The sequence below is a fragment of the Kogia breviceps genome, chromosome 1 (assembly GCF_026419965.1).
Source record: "Kogia breviceps isolate mKogBre1 chromosome 1, mKogBre1 haplotype 1, whole genome shotgun sequence".
Taxonomy (NCBI): Eukaryota; Metazoa; Chordata; class Mammalia; order Artiodactyla; family Physeteridae; genus Kogia; species Kogia breviceps.
The window spans coordinates 47,261,420-47,281,265 of NC_081310.1; the positions used below are offsets into that span (position 1 = coordinate 47,261,420).

Below are 19,846 nucleotides of genomic sequence, written 5' to 3' on the forward strand. Positions count from 1 at the left end.
CAAAAACTTAGATGCATAGAAAAATCAACTTCTGAGTTTTTCTTCTTATGGAAAAATACTCTGTGTATGTATGTGTATGTGTGGTGTGTGCGCGTGCCTGTACGCAGTCAAAATTTAGACCCAGCTGCACACCTGGTGGTAGCAAGTTTCTTGTGAAAGGGACCATATTGCTGATAATCCTCCTGCCAGACAGTGAGTATTTTTCAAGGCCACTTGTCTCATTCCTTCAGGTCCAAGTGAAATCTCTGAGCAACACACATGAACCACAGTGTCAGGGAGAATAAAGAAATGTCAGTCAATAGAAGCAAACATTACATTTGTTTGAGTAAAAATGAATAAAAGACACGTGTTAGCTATTTCCTAATGAATTAACGACACCTTTTAACAGAGGGAGATGGTTTCAGAGATGATTAGGAATCTGGGAGAACTGGGTGGATGGCTGATTTAGGGAGGAATCAGCCGTCACTTGGACATACTTAATGTGACGATGACTCTAGTCCCAGGGCATGGACTTTGAATGTTTTTTCCAGTAGAAGTCACAAATCGAACCTAGCCAGCCACACTCCATTTTCCTGTTCCCTTCATGCCCAAAGGCACCCACTTGAGAGAATATTGGCCAGGATTCAAGGTCATGGGCAGAATAAAACTCATGGGCTCCAAAGCGGTCAAACTTATGAACTTAACTGTATTCCCCACAGTTCTCTAACCAGTAGAATTAACCAGGCAGAGATTACTGGGAAAGCGGCCTTCAGTGTGACCTGTGCATCAGCATTCAATAAGTATTGTTCAAACAGATGAATGAACTGTTAAGTGGAGAAGCAAATTGTGGTGGAGAAAGGTCATAGGTCAGTTATTGGATTATGCATAAGAAGATGATTGGTGAAGTTTCAAGTGCTTTCCTTGACTACCTAGGAAGAAGCAAGCTCGAAGTAGATTGAAGATCAATTACTGAGGGACAGAAAGAAGTACGTTCTCTCAGAGAGCAAAATGAAGAAATTCAAGAGAAGAGGGAACTCCAGAATTCCAGGGAAAAGGGATACCCAGAAATGTGGAGTCTCAGAGAGCTGAAAGAGAATGAAGACTCAGATGCAATGTAACTTATAAATTTATTTATTTATTTATTTTTGGCTGCTTGGGTCTTCGTTGCTGCGTGCGGGCTTTCTCTAGTTGTGGCAAGTGGGGGCAGCTCTTCGTTGCAGTGCGCAGGTTTCTCATTGCAGTGGCTTCTCTTGTTGCAGAGCACGGGGTCTAGGCAAGTGGTCTCAGTATTTGTGGTTCACAGGCTCAGTAGTTGTGGCTTACAGGCTCTAGAGCGCAGGCTCAGTAGTTGTGGCACACGGGCTTAGTTGCTCCGTGGCATATGGGATCTTCCTGGACCAGAGATCAAACCCATGTCCCATGCATTGACAGGCAGGTTCTTAACCATTGTGCCACCAGGGAAGTCCCTGCAATGTAACTTAGAGGGGAAGAACCAAGGTTGCTTGACATAATAAGAAAACAGGAAAAAAGCTAGCAAAGGAGGGTCACATGTCTAAAATCCACAGAACTTTAACTGATTTGGGATTTCCCAAAGTCCTGAGGAATGCCGGTGTGCGGTGTTAAGATGCATCACGTGAATAAAAGGGCTTCCGTGTTCAAAGCAGTTTGTGAAACACTGGTTTAGACAATGATGAACAGAGTCGTTTCCCACAGACCTCAGAGCCTTTAATACAATCATGTACACTGTCAGCCTCCATAAGGGAGATACAGTGCTGGCATTTCTCAAACTTAGTTGATGATAGAACACTTTTTTCATGGAACGTTTGACAGAGTGGTTATTCGAAGAAATGCTTCAGGAAACTCTGAGTATGTTGGGTCTCTTTGGATGGTGGCAGTGTGGTATGACAGGAAAAACATTAAAGAGGGAATGATAGTTCTGGTCCTTGCCCTTGCCACCTCCTGCCTGTGTGATTTTGGACATTATGCAACCTCTCTGGGCTTCCATTCCCTCACATGCCAAGTTATGATGAGCTAGATGATATTGAACTCTTATCTTATCTCAGGCTTTATCATTCTAATCAGTTCCCTTCATTATTTGGAACCACGTGTACATAATGGGATGGATGGATGAAATCCATTCATCACTTAATTGATTTTCTGTCTCCCTCACTAAACTGTAAGTTCTGGGAAGGCAGGGTCTGCTTCTATTTTATCTGCACTGTCAGAACCGTAGTGCTTCACACAGGGTGGAAACACAGTAGAAGTGTGGTACATTAGGTTGAATGAATGAATGAGTGGCTTCATATTTCATCAGCCGTCATGTCGTGCCTGCCAGAAAAGGAGATGGACTTTCAACATTCCTCCAGCAGTGGAGTCAGGCTGATACACACGTCCAGTACAGAGGTGCCACGTGGACACTCTCCCGGACAGGGCTGGCCAGGCATCGGTGTGCATAGGGACCCTTGCATCTCTAGCTTCCTGAGTCTCCCAGAGGCCAGAGGCAGGCTTTAGAAAGAGTTAGCCTCTTCATCTTCAGGAGCAGGGTGGCTGCTTCTCCACCCTGGGACTGTGGCTCCCACAGTCACTCTCCTGTTTGTGCAAGAGCACGAAGCTCACAAATTTCCTTCTCACGAGACCAGAGCTGCCTGAACGCAGAGCTGACTGCTTCATTGTCAGCTTCTGCAGACTTGGTGGCTGGCAGTGAGAATCTATTTTCTGTCACTAAATTAAACACTGTTGGAAGCCGATCTCCTGGGGTTTCCCCAGACCCACACCAACACACAGTCTCATGCCACTTTCCTCGGTCTGTCCTTTCCATCCTCCCTTCCCTTTTTGCCTCCCAACTCTCATACCTTCCCTCCCACTGCAGGCATTGGGCTGAGGGGGAAGACAGACAGGGGGGTTCTGGAATGGCACCTGTACAGGCCTCTTTGTGAATGTCCAGAAGACGGGGCGTGACCGCCTGCCTCGTGCTGGACGGGGTTGGACAGAGAAGGCAGCTCAGTTCCATCTGTCAGCTCACCCTTGACCAATTTAGGTGTTTTCAGGGTCTTTTCTGGAGAAGGGTGATGGCAGTAGAATCACTCCTTTAGGACGATTGTTCCAGTAAAAGTACTGGTAACACATTGCCATTTACTGCCTGTAAGGAGCTGAGTATTAATCTGATTTTTCTAGGACAAGACTTTATTATCTTTCTCTATTAGACCTCTGTGGGCTCCTTGCTGTCTTATGGGAATAAGCTGTATGTGTGTGTGTGTGTGTGTGTGTGTGTTTGTGCGTGTGTGAGGTTAGTAAGGAGAGAAGAGCACGGAAGCTTGTTCTATAGCAGACCATCTACAGACTGAATGTTTATGTCCTCCTAAAATTCTTGTTGAATCTTACCTCCCAAGGTGATTATATGAGGAGGTGGGGCCTTAGGGAAGTTATTAGGTCATAAGGACAGAACTCTAATGAATGAGATTAGTGCCCTTATGAAAGAGACCCCAGAGAGCTCCCTTGCCTCTTCTACCATGTGAGGACACAGTGAGAGGATGGCCATCTATGTATCAGGAAGCCAGCTCTCACTAGACACAGAATCTGCCAACACTTTGATCTTGGAATTCCCAGTCTCCAGAACTGTGTGAAATAAATCTGTTTATAAGGCACCTCATTTATGGTATTCTCTTACAGCAGCCTGAACAGACTAAGACACCTTCTTTGGGATGCTATGAGAACTACATGAAGTCACTCAAGTAAATGGAGAAAGGGGGAAGCAGGACCAGCTGTCATGTGCCCATAGACCCCTGCCCTGTTGGGGCCAACCCCTTGCCCACAGACTCATCCCTTGTTTCTGGGAGCAGTACTTTGGAGCAGTTTGAATCTTGTTGCAAACAGAGAAATGGTGGCCTTATTATTTTGTGGGCTTTCACTATAGCTCTAGCTACACATGGAATGCTTCTTGGAGCAGTAAATTTTAAACTTTTGGACAATTAGAAGAGGGAATCCGTATCATTGCATCACCCTCATGTAGTGTGTGTGGGTCTCCAGAGGCAAAGGGCAGCAGGTTCCTGCACCCCTCCTATTGCCACAAGAGTGTGAGAGGATGATTCCTTGGTACACCCCTTTTCTGCCCACCCCTGCCCTGCAGAAGTCCCAGCAGTCTGTGCGGGAGTAGAACTGACATCCATCTCTGGGCAAGCACCTTTCAGAAGGGTTATCCTCTCTGCCAGAGTTCTGGGATCATGTCTTATTCACAAGGACAGTCTCAACTGAGCCCATCACTCCATCCTACGCAGAAGATGGCGGGAGTCAGGGGAGGGCTGAACTGCCTTCCAGTGAAAGTACATTTAAAGTAGAATCTGGAATTAAAGGAAATCCATGCTCCTTAAGAAAACCCAATATAGATTTAGATGTGGGAAGAGGGGAGGCTCTGAGCCACTCTGAGTGTAAGCTTTCCTCACCTCTTCGAGCCTCTGTCTTTGTCTAGAACACGGAATCCTAATCCCTGCTCCGTAGGGTCATTGGGAGGATTTACGAGCTTATGTGTATAAGGTCTTGGGCCCTGGGGAGGCTCGCAGTAAGGGATAGATATGATTATGATATTCATAACCACAAATGAGCATTGGCAGTAATTAATACGTTTTAACTCTTTCAACGTGTTCTTCTGTTTATGGCTCCAGGCTTCATTCCAGAACCGAGAGCCTAGTTTAGCAAACTGGAGATTTAAGATCTTGGATTCCTACATTTTGTTTTTCGCTCAGGATTAAAACCATCCTTGGTTGGGGGGGGGGGCTCATGTGATTCAGGAACCATCTCTGGCGACAAAATACCATTCAGCGAGCAGCACCTACTGAGAGCAAGGAGAGTGCTCAGGTGTGCCGGGACCTTTGCGTTAGCAGTAGCTCTGGTCAGCGAGGGCGTATGGAGAGAGGCGTCTGTCCTCAGCGCCTTACCTTTGGCCCACCCTGAGCTCAGGAGAGCCAGCCTCAGGTTGAGGGCGGGGCCCTGCAGCAGAACATGCTCCAGTCCCTTCCACCTTTCTCCTTACATCTTTGCCTTTCCTCCCAGAAAAAGTAGTAGCCAGTGACTCTGCCCCAGTGACCTTCTTGTATCCAGTTATTGGTGTGTGACATCTTTTCCAGAGGAAGTCATTTCTTAAGTTTCACATCACTTTGGGAAGAATTAAAAAAGCCCATCCTCTGGATGGCAGGAGAGAAGAGCATGCTCTGTGAGAGGTGGCACATTTAATTCAACTCCCCTTCCTGGGCTTTATGACAGATCAACAGCAGCACGATCTGCAGACTTCCCTCGCAGTTGGAGCTTTGGCTGCCTTTGTCTGCACCTCCCCACGCCTGCTCCCTCTGTGCTGGGGCAGCTCACCAGGAGAGCCAGCTCTTCCTTGGCTGTCTCTGGCTTCAGCCTCCTCTGGGTCCTGCTGGCATCCCAGCACGTCTACCACCCTTTGCAGCTTCACAGTCTATTTTGACACTGGCCTGTGTCTCCTGATCTCTCTCCTTTATTGGCTAAGACTCTGTTTTTTGGGCTGATCCATTGCTGGGAGTTGTTTCTTCACTCCTTAGCCCCATTGCTCACAACAAAATGGTGTTGACTCCAAATAATAGATTTGTAAATAAAAAGGGGGGCTCACCCTTGGCCATTGCTTCTCCCTGCCCCCATCCTTCTTGTTCCCTTTGGTCTGTGTGCACCTACATCCTGTCCACACCTGTAGCCCCCCGAAGGTCTTCCTATGTACTGAGCACTGTACTGTTTACATATCATCTATAAAGCTTCAGTCTTCATGACAGCCCCATGAGGGAGTACTAACATTATCCCCATTTGCACAGAAGGGAAACCGAGGTTCAGATCAGTCCCTTAATTTGCCAAAAGCTGCACCACTAGCAGTTGGTAGTGCCAGGATTCAGACCCAGGCGGTCTGAATCCAGGGTCCACGCAAATCCGTTTCTTTACACAAGGATGCATACAAGACAGACAATGCTGCTCTTTTGTTTTTAGACACATGTGGGCCTTTAACCCTCACACTCAGACCCCATGTGCATGCCATGTCCTTTATACCCGCCCGTCCTCTCTGTTCCTACCCTCTCCTCCGCTCTCCTTCACTGTGTCTCTCTCCCATTCCTTGCCGCTCTGCACTCTGCCTCTGTCCCTCTTGCATTTCCACAGTCCCAGAGCTTTGCTGCAAGCTGTCTGCCTTGGTACAATCTTCTAGTCTCCCTGTCTCTCTCTCCTCTGCCTTGGCATGGATGTTTCAGCTGTTAGTCTGCCAGCATTTCTCCTCTATGTCTCTGTCAATGTCTCTTTCTCTCACTGTTCCTTTCCCATCTCAACACCCTCCTGCCTTCTCCTCGTTCCCTCTCTGCCACACTTCTATTCTGTCTCCCTCTCTTGTCCATTTAATGGCCCCATTTATTACATCAGGATGCAACCAAGAGCATCTCTGTCTGTGCCCCTGCCTACCCCGCTCCACCCCCTCCTCCCTACGCTGAGACTCTCAACTGTAAATGGGAACCAGGTTCAATCCAAGCCCTGTTCCTCGCCAAAGAATAACTCAGGAACCATGGAGTCACAAGACAGAACATCTCTGTATTTCAAGAGACATCCCGGTCTTTTGGGAGAAAATGACTTCTCTTGGTTTATTTATAAACTCTGGGGCTGGGGAGTGACCCGCATACAGACAAAGCAGCTGGCTGGTGATTGGATCCAGTTGGGGGCCTATGTGGTTCTCGGCTAGGACCTCCTCTCAAAGCTAAGGCCAGGTTGTGTTTAGGTGGAGGTTACACAGTCATCACAGGGTAGATCTGTCTTCCCCCAGTGCCCTCAGGCAGACAGAGGCAGGATGATGGAGGAGCTACGGATTTCATGGAGGGCAGTGACTCATATCTGGATCACCCGTGCAGGTAAAACACTGAAGCCAGAGCAAGAAAACACCTCGAGATGGAAGCAGAATCCAGGCCTTTCTCCTCCCTCTGGAGAATTCTCTGCTCCTCCACGTGGCTTCCTGGTCCTCACATGGGTGGCCTTGAGTGGAACCCACTCACTTTTACTTGATTGACCCTGGCCTCTTCCAAAAAATCTTCGAATCTTCCAGCCTCACTCCAATCCCTTCTTTCCTCAGTACTGTCCCCCCACCCCCATGCAGTCCTTTGTTTTTAGTCTGTGTCTTATTGATAATGGTCTGTGACATTGTCTTCATGGTTGAGGATAGTGCCTCATGATAGAATGCACCTGTAACTGGGCATATGGCCCACCATAATTGAACTTGGGTATTTTGATGGTGGCATCATGTCTTCTAATAATGCTGTCCCTTCCCCTTCTCTTATAGTTAGTCTAGAATCCAGCACCCAGTAGGTGTTCAGTAAATGCTCCAGAGGCCCTGCACCTGGCCAGAAACTTGAAGACCTCTCATCAGCGCCCTAGGTGTCGGGTCCAGCATCCTGTCCCACGGCATAGGGAGGTTGCGTGATGTCTAGCAAGCTTTAGCCCAGCCTCAGTAGTGTTACAGCTTTGTTCCCAGGCACCAGCAATGTAGGCTGGGGCTGTTTAAGCAAGATTGCAGAAAGGCCCCTCTTATTTTACCCTGACCCTTAAGAACAAAATTTATCAATAGCAAAATATACAGAATTAGCTGGAAGAGCTCTCTTTTCTTGAGCACCGGAACAGGCCCACCTGACTTGGAGATTCACTGGGAATATGGACAGACACAGTCGTGGGGAGAAGGGAGGAAACTAGTCACTCTGGAAATGGGAGGGCAGCACAGTCACCCACCCCCACAGACCACCTGTACTCTGTCGGTGTGGGTGATCTTGCCTGAATGTGTTTCCTGGTCTCTCTGCCTTCCCAGAAGCGCAAGGACATGGCACCGCAGGGCTCTTCTCTCTAGCTTTCCAACCCAAACCACTGTGGTTTCCTACATGGTCTTCCTGTCTCTGCCAAGCCCTTGATTGTAGGCCTGTTGTGTTTATTTCATCATCAGTGCCATCTTTGTCCCTGGATGCTGTCTTCGAGATCTCCCTCTGCCCAGTGCCCCACAGCTGCAAGTTAGCCCATTCCTAGGTGCTTCTGCCAGGACTATCTCTGGGTTGGGAGAGGAACGGAGAGCATGAGAAATCAGACAGGAGAGGTAGGCAAGCAGGGATGCAAGATTATCCCAACACCATGTCTTCCAGAAGAGACCCCTCTCTGTGTATTGAGGAAGGGCAGGAGGGTGGCCAAGCCTGCAGACTGACTGGTCCCTATGGCTGGGAGGGCAGGAGATAGAGCAGTGGTTTTTAAACCTGGCCATGCATAAAAATGACCTGGGGCATGTTTAAAAAAAATACAGATGCCAGGGCCCCACCTTGGGGATTTTAATTCAGTAGATCCAAGGTAGGGAAAGGGAATCTAAAGTTTATAATCTTCAAGGAATTCATGGAAAAGACTCTGACAAGCACAGGTTTCTGGTAACTGACTATACTGCTGAACTGAATGAATAAGCATTTTCAGAACCCTAATGGAAAACTGATGAATTCATAAAAGTGTTAACAAAAGATCAAAATGAAAAAAAAAATTAATTACATGGGACTCAGTGAACTGATGAGGATGATTATAATTTTTGTGACTTTCTGTTTGAATTAAAAAAAAATCCCACAAGGACTCAGAGGCAAAAAATATACAAATCAATTTTCACTGCAAAGTAAAGGAGCTGTTACAGTGGAGGATTACTGGACTGAATGTCAATATTATGACATAGTATGAGTGTGTTTCATGTTTGGTAATTGCAATCATTGTTGCTTTTGTTGTGTTCATCCATTTACAATGCTTGGTGTCAGTTTATTTATCTCTTGTAAAAATAAAATACAGTGTGTGTGTGTCCAAAAAAAAGATGACAATGATATATTATAAATAGTTCTAACTATTAAGTAAAATGGATTCAGTAAAATGAAATTTCAAAAGCAAAAAAAAAAGATTTCAACTGGAATCAAATAAATAAATAAATAAATAAAATAAAATAAAATAAAATAAAATGCACCCAAGCCCCCACTAACCTCCCCTCACATCCAGGTTGACCTGTGTCTGGGAGGCACAGGAATTACTCATTTCTCTCCCAGCTCACCTCCCTGGGGTGGGGGGTGGGGTGGGAGACGGGCATCACTTAGTTCCTCCCTCATTTATATACTTCCCCCATCCTCAGTGCTGCCCTTTTTAGGATGGCTGAGGATAAGAAAGAAGAGATTTTGTGTATCAGACTGGATTGGGGAAATAATTGAAAGAGTCACCATGATAGCCACCAATCAATCACAGGCGCCATGAGCTACCTCTTAAGTCTTATAATTGATGCCCATTAAGAATAGCTTTTTCTTTATGTTCTCCTAGAAAAGAATGAACATTTGAAGGTGCCTAATGCATTTCTCTGTGGGAAAGCATTCATTTCTGCTGGCACTTACTCCTAGCCCTCTGGCTTCTTTCCTCCTCTTCCTTTGTCACTCTTACCTTCCTTATTCTACCTAATAAAAAATACCTTTCATTTACCTTTCATTTCAGTAGCCCTTTACAGCTTTCAAACCTCTTTCCTATGTATTATTTCTTCCCAACAACAATCCAGTGAGGCGTGCAGAGATTTTTAATTCCCAGTTAATAGATGAAGTTCAAAAACATTCAATGACTCTGGTAAGGTCACTTTAGCAGTAAGTAGTAAACACGGGCTGTTCTCCTCACCCGAGGCTCTGCTCTGCCCACTGCCAGGGCTCTGCCTCTCTTAAGCCTTTTCCTGGAACTCCTCCCCCTCCCTGCTGCCTTGGCTTTTCCTCCCAGGATAAAGTTGTCAGGCAAACAATTGTTCAGAGGTTTTCTGCTGCAGTGAAAGGCCTGCATGTGATGTGGTGGAAGAGCCTGACCCTGGTGTGGCCCAGAGCAGAGAAGGAGTGATGTGCGGTGACGCGGGGACGTTTCTCCTGCTGTCGCCGCTGCAAGAAAGTAAGACTGCAATGGCAGAGGGCCACTCACCTGTCCAACTAAAGAGGGACGGTATTGCCCAGGGCAGAAGTGTGAAGAGCCAACGGAGGGAAATCAAGGAAGAAGGGCTCCGAGAAGCCCAAGAGGGAGTAGAAAATACCCATGAGAAAGCCTCACTGAATGTCCTCTGGTCACATTTTGGACACTGTCCCCCTGACTTTGCATGCCAGCTCCATATGCCCTCTGGCAGTTGAGGAATCGGTGCCATTAGATTCCTGCCTGCATTTCAACTCTTCTTTCTGGGTCTCCCCTCATACCACTCTTTTTAATGAGAAAGCACAACGTGGGGAAGTGGGAAATCACACCATTGGGAATCCACATGCTTGACCCCAAGGCCTGTCTCTGCTACTTGTTACCTGAGTAGTCTTAGACATAACTGGACGCTTATCCACAGAACCTCAGTCTCCTTGCCTGTAAAATGGGGACAGTGGTAACTGCCTCCCAGTGCCATGGTGGGTGTGAGATGATGTGCAGAGGAGCTAGTGCTTGCTTAAGATCTAGGAGGTCTGGGTCCTCCTCGGGGCTCCATCTCTAACTATTGTATAACTCCTTGTGCAGGAAAGTCCCAGGTTCCTTCTGACATGAGTACTGAACAGTTCTATATACGTGAGAGTTCCTGAGAATGGAAAGTGTCGTACAAATGTAAGGAATCATTAATATATCGTTAATATATTAGTTAATGATAGACAAGTGAAGTAGACAAGTGAAGGAGAGGGAGAGAGAGCCTCCATTCACTTCTTGGTGGATTTTCCTCTTGATCAGCTTTTTTGTTTGTGGCTGATGTGTACTCTGGCCTTTCCAGCTATGATTCTCATCGTCAGTCTCTCTTTCGAGTCCAATCAGGGGACCCATCATTGTTTCAGGCCCAAAGACAGTGGCCCTGCCAGCTGTCCCACCCCCCGCACACAGACAGGTGTGCATGGTCCTGTCACTCACCGGGTTAGTTAGGAGCTGCCCGGGCTTCTCCGTCAGTGGCCATCACCACTCGGCCTCGAGTGGGTTGGAGCTCAGCGAGGAGGGGTGAGGTCCGTGTCCTGCTTCAAGAGGCCCGACTTTCTCTCTCCGGAGACAAAAGGTAGTTTAACCTAGCCTACCCGCCTCACAGGTTTCCTGCAGAGATTAACGCAGACGAACGGTGGCTGAGCCATCAGTACCTCGGAACTGCTAAATCACAGCTTTCTTGCCCTAATCTTATCACCCGCCATTAAAGACCAGAATATGAAAGTCTCACATTTGTAAAGCTCAGCGCAGTACCTGCCACTGTGCTGCTGCAGAGAAACTCAGAGGAGTTCTCCTTCCCAGCAGTTACTATAGCACCCTGCACATAGGCATTAATACCCCCGCACCACCGCCTTGAGCATTAACTCTGACACTGAGCCTTCCCTTTTGCATCCGCCCACAAGTGGGTGCGATGTCGACGGCATCCAGTGTTTCCGGGACGCCTGTCATCCCCCAGAGTGACACCACTTACCCAGGAACCTGGCCCAGTGTCCTCCCACAGCCTCTCTGCACACGCCCGTGCATGGGACCACCTGCCAGAATGGAAGTGACAGCTGTCTAACAGCTACAGCCGGCTCCTTATCAGGACCTCGAGAGGATGGTGGGATTTCCCTACTCAGATAATAGCAAGGCCCTGCAGGAGACAAGCCTCTATTTAGACAGGAGGGTGTCCACGTGCCAGTCCAGCTCCCCGGGTGTTCGCGGATGTGCTGCGTTTGCACATCAGCGCTAGCGATTTCATCTGTACCTGCATCTTGTGTGTGTGCGTGCTTTTCTGCTGTGTAGACCCACAGTGACGCCTGCGTGCCCGTGTAGACAGCATGTGCGTGGGAGCGTGTATATGCTGCACATTCGTGAGTGTACCTGTGTGGTTCAGAGAACATATGAACACAATACTTGTGTTCCAACTGCTATCTGCATGACACTGGGGTACAAGAAGGGTGAAGGGCCCGTGGCTCTGGGTTGGCAGTGCCAAGCTGTGCCCCCCTCGGTGAGGCAGTTTCAGCAAAAAGGCTTATAACACTCTGTACAGCTTTAGGGCATCCACAAAGCCCCTTTCGCTCAGGCATTGTTAACAAGCCAGAGGCGACAAGCTGACGTGCATGATGGGGCAGAGTGAGAGGCTGAGAAGAGGGTCCTTGTCCACCTGACTGCTCGGACAATGTTCTGTTTCTCTCTTGTAAACTTGATGCAGTCTCCCTGTGCTATGTGTCTGGAATCCCTTGCCGCACAGAAAACACAGGCTCAGTAGTCATTTTCCACCCCCATCTCCCCAAATGCCTCTCCCCGTTCTCCCTTTCCCTTCTTTTCTCTCTTTCTGAGCTCCCACTGAAGGAGATTAGTCACCTTATTAATTAACTGTGCTGGTAAGAGCTCTATTAGGTATTAAATGTTTGTCACAATCCAATTTAAAAATGCATCACAGTAGGACAGGTTCTCCGAGGTCCAGCCGATTGATGCTGGGGGTCCTGGTGCTTTCCTTTCTTCTAGGGGATGGATAAGAGAAGCAGAACCCAGAAGGCCAGAGGGGCAGGCGGCCTCAAAAGCCAGGGGTATCTGGGGGAGGGGCTGCTCAGGGAGGCCGCCTGGTCTGGAGCAAGGACAGTCCGAACATCCCTAATGCGTGGAGTATTCAGACTATCGTAGGTTGATCAGCCATCCCAGGTTGCCCGGAACTGTCTCAAAGGGGGTGGTTGGTCACCTAGCCTACAGCATCACAGCTTCCCCTAGCCCCAGAGGGCAAGGGGGTAAGGCCAGTGGTGTGTGTGTGTGTGTGTGTGTGTGTGTGTGTGTGTGTGTGTGTTTGCATGCATGGGCACATGTATGGGGGTTGGGTGTGCTATAGTGGAGAAGGGAGAGATTGATGGCTTAAGCCTGATGGGAGGGCTTTTGGCTTAATCATAAAGAATGGAATTTGATGGAGTTAGGCTGTAGCTTCCAGGGATCCAGCTCTAGGCCGGAGCTGCCGTTCAGAACTGTGCCATCTATTCCATTTTTTGTTTTTTTTGTTTTTTGTTTTTTGCGGTATGCGGGCCTCTCACTGCCGTGGCCTCTCCCGCTGCGGAGCGCAGGCTCCGGACGCACAGGCCCAGCGGCCACGGCTCACGGGCCCAGCCGCTCCGCGGCATGTGGGATCTTCCCGGACCGGGGCACGAACCCGCGTCCCCTGCATCGGCAGGTGGACTCTCAACCACTGCGCCACCAGGGAAGCCCCATCTATTCCATTTTAAAGAGACTTGCTCAGAAGGAGAGCTATGTCGTGGGAAAAAGAAAAGAAAAAATGAGCTTTCATCCCTGGGTTTCCAGTCTTTCTTCCTGCACTTCCTTGGCTCTTTCTCCTTTTCCTTAAACCTTTCCCCAGGTGGGAGCCCTCCCCGCTCCCCCTCCCTGGCCAGGCTGGACCCACACAGATCTCCCGGCTCCCTGACAGTTGAATCGATGGCCAGTTTTAGTGTCCCCAGTTCCCTGCACATCATGCCAAATCCCCCACTTCCTCTTGGAGCCAGGATGGGGAAGAGAGGAGGCATACAGCATTGTTAATCCACAGAGCTGGGCCCCAGGGTGAGATAGTGAAAGGGCTGAGGTACCCCCAGTACCTCTCAGCCTTAGTCATTCTGTGTGCTTTACCACGTCAAGTCTCCTGACGTATTTTCTGAGTTTCTTGTTCCTTGCGTGCATCTTTTGTAGCTCTGTTAACCAGTGATAACTATACAATTGGTGCTTCTTATGATGATTGGCATGCCAAAAATGTCTTTTCACCCTCAATTCTTTCTAATTCCAAACCCCCACCCATACCAGCAGATCTTAAAATTCAACCTTCTAAGAAGACTGTCTGGATTTATCTGGCCAAGGGAAAGTGTTTACTCACTCATTTGTGAGGTCCTGTGGGGCAGGAAGCATGACTCATTCATCTGTATATCCTCAGCTCTCAGCACAGAGAGGAGGTTCATAGGAGGCACTTAGAAGCGTTTGTTGACTGACTAAATGAATGAGCTCACATTCAAGACCCCTTTTTTATTCTTCAGGGCCCCAAATATGCTCGCCCCTCTGCTTCTGCATAAAGCAAACATTTAAATATTGGTCCAGCACCTACTCATCCTTCTGAATGCTTCTACCTTCCCTATCAGAATCATCTTGTCTACCTTAGCTGACCCCTGTGTGCTTAATTGTCTCCCCACAAGACTAGGAGCCATGCTAAGTCTCTGGACAAATGAACGTCCTTCATTCTTTCATTTGTTTTTTAACCATCCAGCATATGCTAACATCCTGAGCCAGGACAAGCTTAGGCTTGAGGAGGACAGGAAAGAAATGTCACATTCTGCCTTTCCCTCCAAGAGCTCACAATCCGGTTGAGGGGACAAGACATTCACAGGAAACAGTGAAGCAGCAATTCAAGGCAGATTTAAATTAAGGGACCCCAGTGAATGATGCAGACAGACGTCCTTTAGAAACTCAGAGACATGCGAGGGCCCCAGAGGATGCTTCACAGCCTGAGATGGAACTCGGGAGATGGGAGGCCCTGGGGCAGTGCTGAGGCAGGACGTTGTTTCCAGGCTGAGCATGAGGTATGCAGACTTGGAATCAGAAGTAAGAAAACATAAAATCAGTGATAGAACTCAGCACATCTCTTTTCCTACTGCAGCACCAGCCCCTGGATCGTCCTGAGTGGGAGGCCGAGGTCAGGGTGGCTGCTGAATAAGGAAGGATGCCAGACCTGGGGGAACCTCTGTCGGACACACACAGATAAGGCTGGGGATGAGCACTAGCAGACCAGGCGGGCAGGGCCAACAAGGAGCATTTGTTGAGGGCTTGCACTTGACATTCTACCTGAGTTACTTCATTGCATCTTCACAATGGGTCTGCAAGGTTTTATTATCTCTATTTTCCTAATGAGGAAATTCAAGCTGTGAGATAAGTAGCTTGTCCAAGGTCACTCTGTGTGGTGCAAGAGTCTGAATCTTTCTATCTATCTCTTTATTCAAAATATATATTGAGGGCTTCCCTGGTGGTGGAGTGGTTGAGCGTCCGCCTGCCGATGCAAGGGACACGGGTTCGTGCCCCGGTCCGGGAGGATCCCACATGCCGTGGAGCGGCTGGGCCCGTGAGCCATGGCCGCTGAGCCTGTGCGTCCGGAGCCTGTGCTCCGCAATGGGAGAGGCCACAACAGTGAGAGGCCCGCGTACCACAAAAAAAAAAAAAAAAAAAAAAAATATATATATATATATATATATATATATATATATATATATATAGAGAGAGAGAGAGAGAGAGAGAGAGAGAGAGAGAGAGAGAGAGAGAGAGAGAGAGTCTACTAGGAGCCCTCCACTGTGCTGATGCCCTTTAGTGGAAGATCAACATCCTCCATCACACACACAAAGGTACAGCTCTCAGGCTTCCTTGGATAAGGAGAGCGCGTGACAGGGCCAACAGATCTGGCCAGGGCTGCCCCGAGTACTTACTTTGCTGCTAGGACAAATCTAAGTTTTCAAGCCTAGTAGGATCAGGACATGGAGGTGAGTTCTGCTTCACCCCATTGTAGGGTTAATAAAAATACAGGACCCCCAGTTAAATTTGAAGTTCAGATAAACAATGAACCAAACTTTTAGTACAAGTATATCCCATGCAGTATTTGGGATATACTTATACTAAAAAAGTTTTGTTGTTTATCTGAGACTGAAATGTAACTGGGAGCCTCACCTCCTTGCCAGCTGTCACTGCCATGGTGCTGAGTGAAGGACAGCATCTCCATTATCTACTCAGGAGTCCTGGCAAGGGGGTGGAAGGGCCAGGGCTACTATACAGCCTCTGCCGACTCCAAAGGCACCGGTCCTATCGTGCCTCTCAGCGTGGCCAGCTTTCCCACAAGGCAGCCAATCTGCCTGGCTCTGCAGGGTCAGCTCCTGGGTGGGGCTCTGTCCCTCCTTCTCCTGGCTCCTGAGAACTGGGCATGGGATGGTGGAGGGGGAGCTCAGTGGACACCTCCACCTGGATGGCCAGACTCCTCAAACTGCAAACTCAGTATGTCCCAAACTGACCTGCCATTGTTTCCTCAAATTTGTCACTCTCACCTTGTTTCTTATAGTGGTGAGTGGCTCACCCCAGCTAGAAACTTTGGCCCTTCCCCCTTTCTAGAGACACACCGGTTATTCAGTAACCACGTGCTGTCTCTTTCTCTCTTCGCATCTCTCCATCCTGTCTTCCTCTCCTCATCTCCAGGTAGTAGCCTGAGTTCCAGCCGTCTTCATTCCTCACCTGAATTATTTGAACAACTTTTAACTCACTCTTTTTCCAATCCAGCTCCCTTGGTGCACGCTCAGGGTGATTCTTCCAAGATATAAACCTGATTGTACACTGGCCTGTATTCAGATTGCCACTGGCCCCCTGTTAAAATAGTGTTAAGATCGTTGGCTCAGTATACGAGCCTTTGATGATTTGCTCGCCCCCCCATACGCCTTTAGACCCGTCCCACTCTTTTCCCATCTTCATGCCTCTCTCCATCCATCTGAAACCATTGCACTTTCCTGAACGTATCATGCTCTTTCTTAACTTTGTCCTTCAAAATTCAGGTCAGGGGCTTCCCTGGTGGCGCAGTTGTTGAGAATCCGCCTGCCGATGCAGGGGACACGGGTTCGTGCCCCGGTCCGGGAAGATCCCACATGCTGCGGAGCAACTAAGCCCGTGAGCCATGGCTGCTAGGCCTGCACGTCCGGAGCCTGTGCTCCGCAATGGGAGAGGCCACAACAGTGAGAGGCCCACGTACCACAAAAAAAAAAAAGAAAAAAAAAAATTCAGGTCAATGTCATCTCTTCCTCCAGGAAGCCTTCCCTGGTTTGGAGGTTATGTAGATGTTTCTCTGGATTCCCCCAGCACCATGGGCATGCTCAGCTACCCACTTATCCCACTGTTGTGTTTGGCTGTTTACTCCCGTAGGAAGCCCGGTGCCTATACACGGTATGTGCTCAATAAACCGTAGCTGAATAAGAAAATGAATACGTAATCACAAGATTGAAAATTTATTTACTACCAATTCTCTGGGTTCACAAAATGCCAACCTAGGCTAAAACCACTTCCATTTCCCTCTGTTTGTTCAGATGCAGGCCCCTTTCCCTCTTCTTTTCCTCCCTTTGGTGTGAGACGGCAGGACCATCTATCCATCAGATTTCTCATGTCAGGCTTCATGTCCTGGATTTGAGACTCTCAGACCTGGAACGGCTGGATCCTAACATTATGGGCATTCCCAAAGGGGCTGTGACAGCTCTCAGGGGTTAATGAAGTAACCAACTTTGTGCCCCTTCAGGCAGGAAATATTGCTGGGGCAGAGGTCACAGTAGCAGTGAAATGAACTTCATCATCTCAATCTGGTGCCCATGTAGATTTCCCCAGACGCTGAGGGTTGCGTTGCCGTTGCAGTTGGCTGACTGGGCTCAGGAGAGAGGAGAGGATAAAAGTGGAGGTGTGGCTGTGGGTCGGGCTGAAAAGACCAGAAAGCTTGGTGAGCCACATGATGACATGCTGTCCAGGAGGGCTCAATCTGGCCCCTGAGTTTCTGAGTTGGAGATGCTCAGATACCAGACAGGTGAGAGGCGAACGGCTCATTCATTTCTGGGGCATAAAGCCAATGACTCAGATTGCTGTGTCCTAAGGGGACCAGCCCTTCCTCCTCTTTTCCCACCTGCCACCCAGAGCCCCCTTCCCGAAGCCAACTCTAAGACTCCACATAGAAGATCTTAGAGTTTTCCTCTCCACCCTCACAGGTGACTCCCTCTGGAAACCCCAGCTCAGTTGGTGGTCGTTAACATTAGCACTCTTATAGAGCCTGTTTTCAAAAACTTAAACTGGGTTTCTACTCGGTAAAAATCCAACTGGGTAGTTACATGTCCTACAACAGACGCACCTACAGTTTTACTAAACAAAGGATGCGTGGTTTATCCCTGAACTGGGGCGCAGCGTGCTCTGTGGAGGGGTGGGAAGTGATCCCAGAGTGTCGACTGCTCCGTGGCTGCCCTATTTTATGTGGGTGACAGAGGGTGCATTCAGAGGGCAGCAGCAGTGGGGATCAGACAAGCTTCGGGGTTTTCATTCATGTGTTCATTCAGGAACCATGCCGAGTGCCAGGCACCGTGCTTTTTGCCAATAGACCTTCCCAGAGGAAATGTCCTACTCTCCATTACAAGGAAGAGGGGAGTTCTAGTGGAAGCAATAATTATACTGGTTACTGCATTTTTATCTTCCAAGAGCTTTACTGTCATTATCTCTTCAGCACCGGTGAGATAATTAATGATTGTGTACTGCTGCCTGCTGAGAAAATGCGGGGAAACTGAGGTGCAAGCTGATGTGCTGGCTTCTGACCGAGGAAGCCGTGGGAGCTGATGAGCAGGCTTCTGCGAGGGGCTGGCCCCTAGTGCAGGTCTCACTCAGCCCCGGGAGCCACCTCCGCTGTAGACACGCAACACTCTGGGACGGAGCAAAAGGACCTGCCATCCCAGGAAGGTTATGCACACTGGACCAAGGAAGCTGGGGCAGTGGAAAGACGGCAGGCTCTGGTGTAAATAGATCTGAGTTCCAATTCCCAGCCCGCCTCTTGCCATCTGTGTAAACTTGTGCAAGTTACTTCTTTCTTTTGCCTCTGTCGTTCAGTTTTAAAAGGGAGGTGATGATGCTCGCTTTGTAGAGTCATTGAGATCATTAGAGAGAATGTGTGTAAGGTTAACACGGTGCTGGTCATGGGAGGTGTTCAAGAAATGCAATTGTTATGCTTATTACAGCTGTGTCCAGGGTCAGTCCCTGACTCTTTTTGAGATGCCAGGTGGCAACATCTATGACTGACAGCAAGACTTGCTTCTCCCCTTCTGCCCTGTCCTAGGAGAGTCAAGTCACTCTCCCAGGGTGGGATATATCCCCACTACCTGATAGGCGAGTCTCAGTGCAGTAAAAGCATCCCCTGCCCACCACCACCGAGCAGGTCAGCAGGAGGCAGACACTGGGGCCGAGGGTGACAGGAATCATCTCTCCTCCAACAAGTAACCTGAAATTCACCAGATCACTTAAACTGAGGTCCAGCAAAGCGTGTGCCTCTCCTTCTCACTTCTTTTCTCTGATGAGATGCTTTATATGTTCCTTTCACTTGTACAAACTTCTTCAGTAGAGGGTACACAAGAGAGACCCCCAGTCCCCATTGCTATGAAGAAGGACCCTGAATCCCATCCAGAGAAGGCTGATCTAAAGTTATGAGTTAAGGACTTCCCTGGCAGTCCAGTGGTTAGGACTCCACGCTTCCACTTCAGGGGGCACGGGTTTGTTCCCTGGTCTGGGGACTAAGATCCTGCATGCCAAGTTGCGTGGCCAAAAGAAAACCCAAAACAAAGTGAAAAAAATTAAAGGTATAGATTAGACCAGTGTCTTTCAAGTGTCAATGATAAGCATATGAACCACTTGGAGGTCTCGTTAAAAATGCAGCTTTGGATGCATTAGGTCCAGAGCACGGCCTGAGAGTCTGCATTTCTAACAATCTCCCTGGTGATGCTGAAGATGCTGATCCATGGCCATACTTCGAGTAGCCAGGGATGGGTGGATTATGTCTCCTCGTCTGACCTTCTGCTGACTGGTACTTTCTCTCAAGTTCTTCCGACTTGGCCTTCCATTCCCAGCAGCTAAGGGTGGCCGGATCCCTTTGCAATATATGAGAAAGGTATATCTGACCAAGAGTGTGCAGGCAGGAGGAGAGAGGCAAATGGGCTGCAGGGACAGTTAGGCAGGGGTGTCAGAGGAGAGAAGCAGGACCCAGAGCTCTCTGTGCCGGGAGCATCTCACACAGCATCTGCTCTGAGCAGACTCCCCGACAACCCTCTCTTCTCTCTCTGCCTCATCTCCCAGTTTGAAT

General features: G+C 48.6%; 1 protein-coding gene and 1 long non-coding RNA gene across 3 annotated transcripts in view; one reads left to right on the forward strand and one right to left on the reverse strand.

The window, feature by feature from the left end:
- Positions 1 to 19,846, forward strand: part of TNR (tenascin R) — a 425,553-nt gene that overhangs the window by 59,733 nt on the left and 345,974 nt on the right. The window lies entirely within an intron of this gene.
- LOC136794018 (uncharacterized) lies at positions 1,088 to 11,326 on the reverse strand. The gene is made up of 2 exons (XR_010840171.1): positions 10,903 to 11,326; positions 1,088 to 1,456 (listed from the first exon to the last, which is right to left on the reverse strand). It is a non-coding gene; the product is annotated as an uncharacterized lncRNA (long non-coding RNA).